This window comes from Schistocerca gregaria, chromosome 1 (assembly GCF_023897955.1).
Source record: "Schistocerca gregaria isolate iqSchGreg1 chromosome 1, iqSchGreg1.2, whole genome shotgun sequence".
In the NCBI taxonomy this organism is placed as follows: domain Eukaryota; kingdom Metazoa; phylum Arthropoda; class Insecta; order Orthoptera; family Acrididae; genus Schistocerca; species Schistocerca gregaria.
The window spans coordinates 648,400,907-648,412,120 of record NC_064920.1 but is presented as its reverse complement, the minus strand read 5'-3'; the positions used below and the strand labels follow the sequence as shown (position 1 = coordinate 648,412,120).

Genomic DNA, 11,214 nt, shown 5'->3' with positions numbered 1-11,214 from the left:
CTGCGTTAGTACACGCACAGTTGCCTGTCTCTTAGCACTGGCTACTCTACTCAAACGCCGCTGAGCTCAGTCGGTATGTGAAGGTCGTTAACCACTGCATTGTCCGAGATGAGAGGTAATGCATGAAATGTGGTGTTCTCGACACACTCTTGACACTGTGGATCTCGGAATATTGAATTCCATAACCATTTTCCGAAATGAATGTCCGTTGCGTCTAGATCCAAATTCAATTCCACACTCAAAGTCCGTGAATTTCCCTCGTGCGGCCTTAACCAAATTGGAAACCGCGTCACATGAATCACGTGAATGCAAATGACAGCTCCGCCAATCCTTTACCCTTTAATAACTTCTGTATGCGATACTGTCTTAACCTTTATATGTACGTGGGTGAGTCAAATGAAAACCTTAATTTTTTTAAAAAATATTAATTACTGTACAGAAGCGGTACAAAGCTGAATAACTTTTCAAATTATCTCCCCCACGCTGAATGCAAGTCCTCCAGCGCTTACAAAGTGCATAAATTCCTTCAGAAAAAAATTCTTTTGGTAGTCCGCGCAACCACTCATGCACCGCATGGCGTACCTCTTGATCAGAACTGAACTTCTTTCCTGCCATTGCGTCTTTTAGTGGTCCAGAAATATGGAAATCACTTGGGGCAAGGTCTGGTGAGTATGGCGGATGAGGAAGACACTCAAAATGCAGGTCTGTGATTGTTGCAACTGTTGAACGGACAATGTGGGGCCTTGCACTGTCATGTTGCAAAAGGACACCTGCCGACAGCATTCAACATCGCTTTGATTTGACTGCAGGCCGCAGATGATTTTTTAGGAGATCTGTGTATGACGCACTGGTGACAGTCCTCTAGGCATGTAATGCTCCAAAATGACGTCTTTTTCGTCCCAAAAGAGAGTCAGCATAACCTTCCCTGCTGATGGTTCTGTTCGAAACTTCTTTGGTTTTGGTGATGAGGAATGGCGCCATTGCTTGCTCGCTCTCTTTGTTTCGGGTTGGTGAAAGTGAACTCAGGTTCCGTCCCCAGTAACCATTCTTGCAAGGAAGCCATCACCTTCTCGTTGAAAGCGCATAAGAAGTTCTTCACAAGCGTGAACACGTCATTCTCTCGTATCAGGTGTCAGCTGCCATGGAATCCATCTTGCAGACACTTAGTGAAACTGGAGCACATCATGCACAATGTAGTGTGCTGTCCCATGAATAATCTGTAAACATTCTACAATGTCAGACACTGTCACTAAGCGGTTTTCTTTCACTATGGCTTCAACTGCTGCAATGTCCTGTGGAGTCACAACTCGTTGTGCCTGGCCTGGAAGAGGAGCATCTTCCACTGAAGTCACATCATTTGCCAACTTCCTACTCCATTCGTAGACTTGCTGCTGTGACGAGCATGGATCACCGTACTGAACCTTCATTCGCGGATGAATTTCAATAGGTGTCACACCTTCACTTCCGAGCACGTCCCCTAGTCCTTTTGCTGGGTATTGTGCTACACCCTGGCGTATTTTTCCCTGTGAATTTAGCTGGAAAAAAAAGGCTGATCATTTTCCTGTAATATGTGAAAAATATTGACACGTTTTCATGTGAAGTGAATCGAATAAAAACGGCAAAGACAATAAGCACCATTTACTATCTGTGTAGACCATGATTAAAAAATCCGAATAACAGAACGCTGTTCTGCTCTGATGCGAGTCGCAAGTGGGGCGGCCATCTTTATACTGATACTGCGACGGTATGTGTACATCTGCACTATGCTGCCACATACGGGCCATTCTGCACGCTGTTTGTGGGACGCTTACCAACTTAAAGGATAACGGCGCGAAATTTCGATTTGTTATTACGAATTTAAGGTTTTCATTTGACTCACCTTCGTAAGTATCGCTATCCCGTGACTTATGTGACCTCAGCGTAGTTGAAAGGTGATCCGAACGAACCAGAGATTCGGTTTAAAGAGGTCCGGATTAACGAGATTCCACTGTAGTAAAGATTCTGAGGTGAAAAAACTTTCTCGTGCCGTGTGTAGTAACCATTGGCGAGTGGAACACGTATTCGTGAGGCACGAACTGAGTTGCCTGCACAGACACTTCACCTCGTCCGCTGAGTTGTGAAGACGAACACGTGGGAGCGACTGGGCGAGCCGTGTGAACAGGTTTCCCGCTAGAGGGAAGCGCGCTGAGCAGGACGCGAGCCGCGTTGGGAACGGCGGTCACGGACGGAGCTAACAGAACAGCAACAGCGAGCGCCCAAGGCCGGGCAAACGCGGCCATCGCGGAAACCGCGCGCCACGGGTCTTCCGGCAAGTTGCTGCGGCCTGCCTACAGCGGCCTGCGCTGCCTACAGACGCCGGGGGCTTCCCCGTCGCCTCTATATGATGAGCTGTACTAATACGAGCACAAGCTTTCTAACCGATGTGCTTGCCACAGCTTGCGTACCGAATACATTCCAAAACGTCGTGCCTAAAACTGGGATAATATATTCTCTACGTGTAGTACTTGTAGTAATAGTAAAGTTTTCAATGAAATCGTCTTTTAAACAAATAATGGTTAATTATTTTTATCACAGAACCTCTTACAATATTTTAAACAGTAAAAATGTTAACACAGACTCATTACGTACAATACTTCAGTGTGCTAGATAATTGATTACAGTTATTTCCTTTGACTGAAGTTACGTTGCACACCGAAGCAAACACAATATATGAACATGGCCTCTTTTCTCTTAGAGATCGAAACCTTAGGGTTAGAATGTATGTATAGTCATTAGTAGCACACTGGTTTGTTAATTTTAATGTATGAATTGCATATAGTTACAGCTTTCTTTGTAATGGCACCTACGTGAGAAAATTTATATAGTCGACATTAGTGGCCCTGTACGGCAAAATTTACATCAGAATATGGAAATAACGACGGAGAAACTTTAACAGTTTCATAAATGCATGAACTGAATAAGTTACCTTAATAATATGAGGGTCACTCCAAAAGAAATGCACACTATTTTTTTTAAATTACATCTTTTATTCTACATGTTTGATAGTTGTACAGTGTGTAGATACATCCTTTAGGAACAACATTTCCATTTCTCCTCATAATTTCCATCCAGCTCAACTTCCTTACGCCATCTTGGAACCAGCGCCTGTGTACCCGCACGGTAAAATTCTGGACCAACCTGTTGGCTCCATTGTTTGGCAGCGTTCACAAGGGAGACATCATCTTCAAATCTTGTTCCACGAAGAGTGTCTATCAGTTTCCCAAAGAGATGATAGTCACATGGAGTCAGGTAAGAACTGTAAAGCGGGTGTTTCATTGTTGTCCTTAAGATTTTTGTGATCTCTTCCATGGTTTTTTGACTGACATGTGACCGTGCAGTGTCGTGCAACAGCAAAACATCCTGCTTTTGCTGAAGTCGAACACGACTCAGTCGAGCTTGAAGTTTCTTCATTGTCGTCACATATGCATCAGAATTGATGGAGGTTCCACTTCACGTGATGTCCACATTCAAGAGTCCTTCGGAATCAAAAAACACAGTAGCCATAACTTTTCCAGCAGAAGGTGTGGTTTTGAATTTTCTTTTCTTGGGTGAATTTGCATGATGCCACTCCATTGATTGCCTCCTCGTCTTTGGTGCAAAATGAATGCCATGTTTCATCACTTGTCACAATTCTTCCAAGAAATTCATCTCCACCATTCTAGTACTGTTCGAAAAGTTTGCTGCATAGCATTTTTCTTGTTTCTTTGTGAGCCACTGTCAACATCCTGGGAACGCGCCTGGAACAAATCTTTTTTAACGCCAACACTTTCAGTATTTTGCAAACACTTCCTTCCCCTATCCCAACGTAGCGTGACAATTTTTTCACTGTGATGTGTCTGTCAGCAGTCACCAATTCGTTAACTCTCTGCACATTGTCTGGAGCGTGTGCAGTACGAGGCCTGCCGCTGCGAGGACAATCCTCAATATTGCCGTGCCCGCTTTCATCACGTAACCTGCTTGCCCACCCACTACCTATACTGCGATCGACAGCAGCATCTCGATACACCTTTTTCAACCTCTTGTGTGTTTCCCACTGTCTCGTTTTCACAGCACAGGAATTATATGACAGCACTTTGCTTCTGACGAACGTGAATTGTAGCAGCCATCTTGAAGACATGCTGTGACGACGTCATTCACCGGAAAAGGTTGAACTAAGTTTGGGAAATAAGCGGGAAGGATGTATCTACACACTGTATAGCTTTCACACATGCAGATTGAAAACTGTATTTTTACAAAAATAGTGTGCATTTTTTTGGAGTGACCCTCGTATCTTGGCAGGAAGGGTCATGATTAGCAAAAAGTATTGTACCGACTAATAAAACTTCCAATAACTACAGGAAAGGACATAATCCTTCTATAAATGAAAGATGGTTTCAATAGTATGAAACAAATTTTGTATTCTGAAAACAATCTATATAATTAACAATTATTACACATATTACGGACCTCTTAATATGGAACGTAAAAAGAGTGCGTCTTGCTAGATCAGTGATGCTGCTCGAAGATGTACAATGTCCTCTCTTTTATCAGACAATGAAAATTGAAAGACGCTATATTGTCTTTTTTTAATCACGGTCTACACAGATAATACATGGTGCTTATTGTCTTTGCCGTTTTTGATCGATTCACTTCATATGAAAACATGTCAATGTTTTTCACATATTACAAGATAATGATCAGCCATTTTTTTTCAAATATATTCACAGGGAAAAATACGCCAGGGGGTGGCACAATACTCAGCAGAAGGACTTAGGGGACGTGCTCGGATAACCCAAGCGGCTAAGGTAACCATAATGTACAGGGGAAAGTCAGGGTTCCAATACTGGCTCGACACAAATTTTCATCTGTTCCACAGAGCTATTCGCAATGACCCATAGCAAAAAAAAAAAAAAAAAAAAAAAAAAAACCTGCAAAACACGCGCACACACACACACACACACACACACACACACACACATTACAGGAAGATACCAGCCACACAGTGACAAAAACCTAAACGGTGTGAGTTAACGAGCATTTCGCTCTGATGCTATATTGCCGAAGAGGCAGCATTTAGGAATTGTGAAACGAACGCTGTCGTCCATGACCACGCGCCACAAAGGGCGCAGATCCGCAACGAGACGGGGAAACTCACAGGCATCTGTTGTCTATTGAGGCCTAAGCGCTGTAGTGTGCGAGTTAGACAGACGAGAACTTACGTCATAGGGTATCCCCATAGAAGCTGTTGTGGCCAGGGAGACGTAGTAGTGTTTAATATGGTGGACCTAAGGTCGCCCACAAAGTGAAACATTTATGAAAACTATTTAATTATGTAGTAATTCAGGGAATTAAGCCACAGTTATTTTAATCTACCATCCATCATACATTTTCATGGTGATCCCAATAACATTTGAATATTGATCATATCTGTAATAGTTTAGGATTTACTGTTAAAGTGAAATTTACAAATTGTGTAACAAAGACCTAAACGCTAAAATCTAAAGGCTTTCGTCGTTCTTAACGATCGAAATTACATACAGAAGCGCATCATTAAAACGACAAATGTTATAAATATCAACACTGTAACTTCATTTCTTTAAAAGATATAGTAAATATAAATGATCAGTATTTTCAATTAGGCATCGGATCATCATTTCCTCCACACAAAGCACATTGAACGATGACAGCATGACACCTTATTGAATCATTCGGTAACAGAACATTTGTTGTAAAGTTTAGCGCATAACAGTTACTTTTGTTCTTTATTTATTTATCAGAAAGCACGTTGCTCCTAGGCTACTGGCCGTGACAATCGAAGTTAAGAAGGAAATTGTATTGGTTTGATGTGAAAGTATTTAACTATGGATAGTATTGTTACTTTATTGAGAACGTGAAAGTGGTCAAGCTTTGAGTATTTAAATTTGTTAAAATGTAAAATAAACTAGAATAAGTTGTAGTCAATCAGATGGACGGCTTTAGGAAAGGGAACTGGCCTAATCAGTTGAGCGACGGTGTTCGGCACGCGAGAACGCGGCCGGGGAGATGCAGAGGATCAGTGTGGGTGCAGACGCTGGAGACACCAAAGGGAACAGTTCGGATTGAGACGCGAAAGCGGATAGTCGGTCTTAAGCATGCCAGGAAGTGAAACGACATAGAAAATTCCTCTGCTTTAGGAGACCGGAGGGCACTCTAATACCAAGAACAACTGTAACCCCTAGCGAAGTACTTCGGGAAACCCCTAAAGGCAGAATCACCAACAGACAAAGTGGATACAGAGGAACCCGCACCAAACCCGGATGGCGAACCGCCACTGATAGAAGGCGTAAGAGAAATCATCAACAAGCCTCAAGAAAATTAGAGCACCAGGACAGGAAGGAGTCATCGCGGAATTCTGGAAGCTAAAAGACCAAAACCTCAAAGAACACATATACCACATCAGGAAACAGAAGCCGGCCGGTGTGGCCAGGCGGTTCTAGGCGCTGCTGTCTGGAACCGCGCGACCACTGCGCTCGCAGGTTCGAATCCTGCCTCGGGCATGGATGTCCTTAGGTTAGTTAGGTTTAAGCAGTCTTAAGCTCTACGCGACTTATCACCTCAGAAGTTGAGTCCCATAGTGCTCAGAGCCATTTGAACCACTTCGAAAAACAATAAGAAATCTATCTCACGAAAGGCCAAGCTACGACCATACGAGACGGTGGTGCTACCAGAAACACAATACGCAGCCGAGACCACAGTAGTACAAGGACAGACACGAATCGAACAGAGTAGTACAAGAACAGACACGAATCGAACAGATAGACAAGACGGAAAGAAAGATACTCGGGAAAATATTCGGGGCGACGCAGAAAAGATGGGGTCGGATAAAGAGGCTAGCTGAAGAACTATACGAACACACAAGGAAAATAGCAGACTAAATGAGGAAACGAAGACTACAGTTTTACGGACATCTCAGCAGAATGGCACCACATAGGAAAAAAGAGGAAGATCTTGGACTAGGTTAGCAGAAGGAAAAACAAAAAATGGATGAATGAAGTAGGAAGTGACAAGGAACAACTCAACATAATACAGGAAACATCTACATCTACATTTACATGACTACTCTGAAGTTCACATTTAAGTGCTTGGCAGAGGGTTCATCGAACCACAATCGTACTATCTCTCTACTATTCCACTCCCGAAGAGCGCGAGGGAAAAACGAACACCTTAACCTTTCTGTTCGAGCTCTGATTTCCCTTATTTTATTTTGATGATCATTCCTACCTATGTAGGTTGGGCTCAACAAAATATTTTCGCATTCGGAAGAGAAAGTTGGTGACTGAAATTTCGTAAAAAGGTCTCGCCGCGACGAAAAACGTCTTTGCTGTAATGACTTCCATCCCAACTCGTGTATCATATCTGCCACACTCTCTCCCCTATAACGTGATAATACAAAACCAGCTGCCCTTTTTTGCACACTTTCGATGTCCTCCGTCAATCCCACCTGGTAAGGATCCCACACCGCGCAGCAATATTCTAACAGAGGACGAACGAGTGTAGTGTAAGCTGTCTCTTTAGTGGACTTGTTGCATCTTCTAAGTGTCCTGCCAATGAAACGCAACCTTTGGCTCGCCTTCCCCACAATATTATCTATGTGGTCCTTCCAACTGAAGTTGTTCGTAATTTTAACACCCAAGTACTTAGTTGAATTGACAGCCTTGAGAATTGTACTATTTATCGAGTAATCGAATTCCAACAGATTTCTTTTGGAACTCATGTGGATCATCTCACACTTTTCGTTATTTAGCGTCAACTGCCACCTGACACACCATACAGCAATCTTTTCTAAATCGCTTTGCAACTGATACTGGTCTTCGGATGACCTTACTAGACGGTAAATTACAGCATCATCTGCGAACAATCTAAGAGAACTGCTCAGATTGTCACCCAGGTCATTTATATAGATCAGGAACAGCAGAGGTCCCAGGACGCTTCCCTGGGGAACACGTGATATCACTTCAGTTTTACTCGATGATTTGCCGTCTATTACTACGAACTGCGACCTTCCCGACAGGAAATCACGAATCCAGTCGCACAGCTGAGACGATACCCCATAGCTCCGCAGCTTGATTAGAAGTCGCTTGTGAGGAACGGTGTCAAAAGCTTTCCGGAAATCTAGAAATACGGAATCAACTTGAGATCCCCTGAATAATACAAAACAAAACACTCCTTGGGAACCTGATCAGAAGAAACAAATTACAAGAGACACCACACAACAAACGAATACAATGCACCGAACAGAGACGACAAGAACACAGACAGAGGGATGAAGGAACACTGGGAGAACAGGAAAAAAGGGAAGCCGAAAGAACACAGGACCTAAAGTAGACCGATGAACGGAAGCAGAAACATAGCACACGAATAAGGGAAATTTGTGCAGAACGTAAAAAGAAAACAACAGGGAAACGGAAGTGAAGTTTTGTCTAAATGCACTCTTCAGGGGCATAACACACACACACACACACACACACACACACACACACACACACACACACATACACTATGTGATCAAAAGTATCCAGACACTTGGTTCAAAATGACACTGGCCGTGCATTATGAACAGTACTCGATCGTGTTGAAACATACAATCGCCATCTCCGAATTGCTTTTCAACAGTGGGAAGCAAGGAGGTGCTAAAAACATCAATGTGGTTCTGTGCTCTGATAGTGCGACGCAAAATAACAACATGTACAAGCCCCCTCCATGAAAAACAAGACACAATAAACACACCTCCGAATTTTACTGTTGGCACTGCACACGCTGGCAGATGATGCACACGCTGGCATTCGACATACCCACTCCCTGACATCGGATCGCCACATTGTGTACCGTGATTCGTCACTGCACACGACGTTTTCCCACTGTTCAGTCTTCCATTGTTTACGCTCCTTACACCAAACGAGGCGTCGTTTGGCATTTACTGGCGTGATGTGTGGCTTATGAGCAGCCGCTCGACCACGAAATCCAGGTTCCCTCACCTCCCGCCTGTCATTGTAGGCTACATGCAGTGGATCGTGATGCAGTTTGGAATTCCTGTGTGATGATCTGTTTAGATGTGTGCCTACTACACATTACGACCCTCTTCAACTGTCGGCGGTCTCTGTCAGCCAACAGACGAGGTCGGCCTGTACACTTTTGTGTTGTACGTGTCCCTTCACGTTTCCACTTCACTATCACATCGGAAGCAGTTGTTCTAGGGATGTTTAGGAGAATGGAAATCTCACGTACAGACGTATGGCACAAGTGACACCCAATCACCTGGGCACGTTCGAAGTCCGTGAGTTCCGCGGGGCGGCCCTTGCTGCTCCCTCACGATGTCTGATGACTACTGAGGTCGCTGACATGGAGCGCCTGGCGCCTGGCAGTTGTTGCCAGCACAATATACCTAACATGAGACCGGGCGAGGTGGCGCAGTGGTTAGCACACTGGACTCGCATTCGGGAGGACGACGGTTCAATCCCGTCTCCGGCCATCCTGATTTAGGTTTTCCGTGATTTCCCTAAATCGTTTCAGGCAAATGCCGGGATGGTTCCTTTGAAAAGGCACGGCCGATTTCCTTCCCAATCCTTCCCTAACCCAAGCTTGCGCTCAGTCTCTAATGACCTCGTTGTCGACAGGACGTTAAACAGTAACCACCACCACCTAACATGAAAAACGTAGTTTTTTGAAGGTGTTCGGATAATTTTGATCATATATATATATATATATATATATATATATATATATATATATATATATTGACACTTGCATGTCCGAAAGAGCAAGCACCATAACTACATAATTACAAATAAATATTTTTAAATTAAACTATGTTGATCAAAATTATAGTCTCTGCAGAAAATGCAAAGCATAATGGTAAAACAACAGAGCAAATAAGTAATTTTAACTATGCGAGCTGCGACGTTTGGTTTCATCATATTAAAGACATAAATAAAAAGACGTCAAAATTTCAGCGTGTCTGTAGAACAACAAAAAGAACATTAAAGAAAAACATAGAAACGCAAATGAAATACGAAAGCGTCAACCAAAATTCCACCTACAAACTTCCAGAGGTTGTTCAGGGATACCTTCCGTGTACAAGATGGTAAATCAGGCACCTCGCTAAAGAATTATTACATTTAGTTTGGTTTGTTCCCACAAATAGCTTTGTAACTGTACTGCACTGAAAATAGTGCCCAACAGCGCAAATATCGACGTTGTGCACTGTGTGTTACGCTCACGGTATCCGCTGTTGACAACAATAGAACCGCATCACAGGCACTGCCTAAGGGTTGTTGCATTACATTGTGTTGCTTTAGGTATGTTTTGCGTATTGGATATTACAGCTTTCTTCACTGTTGTCGTGGTATTTTTAAAGAAACAATGGGGATAGCGGAAAAAATAGAATAAATCACACTAACATTATTACCCGGTAACGGAATGCAGGAGTTTGTGAGTTCCGTGTATCAAAATAATCAGTGGGTGTCCAAGAACAACCACTGAAAGTTTATTGGTCGAGTTCAACTTCATCCCATCCGAAACACTAGCTGTTATATGGAGTGAGTCATGAGTAAGGTACATGCTTTGAGGGCTGATAGTATTAGCGATGATGAACAGAAAAAGGCATATGAACAGATGTCCTGTTGAAACGTCCCCTTAGAAAAATTATACAAGACTGTTCTTAAACTGACACACAATATTTTTAGCGCAACGCAATCTGACTTTCAAAAATCCCTACGAAAGAATGGCCCTGACTAACATTAACCTATATGTTTCACAAATCACTTACCTCACAAAAATCTTCGTTACTCGAACTTCTGCAATACAGCGAGCGCTAGAAACTGCCAGCTAAATAAAAAATTCAAACTACGGAAGGCACTAACTACTGATAGGGATAGTTAGCAAATGAAAGATTTTAATAGAGAAAAAACAATATATTTACCTTAATATTGTTCAAAAGTCATATTATATGTATCAGTTCAAGACTTCCAGTTTTACAAATTTCAAAACTCCCCCATTTCTCTCCCCACATCCACCACTGCTGGCGGCTCGCCTCCAACTGAACAACGCTACACGCTGTTAACAGCCAACTGCCCAACACTACAATGGCAGACAACAATGCCAACTAGCCACAGACTGCACACAGTACAACCAGTGATTTTCATACATAGGTGGCGTTAC

At 43.0% G+C, this 11,214-nt stretch overlaps 1 non-coding gene across 1 annotated transcript; it reads left to right on the top strand.

The window, feature by feature from the left end:
- Nucleotides 1-9,453: 9,453 nt before the first annotated feature.
- Trnaa-cgc (transfer RNA alanine (anticodon CGC)) lies at nucleotides 9,454-9,526 on the top strand. The gene has a single exon. It is a non-coding gene; the product is annotated as a tRNA-Ala (tRNA).
- The last annotated feature ends 1,688 nt before the right edge of the window (nucleotides 9,527-11,214 follow it).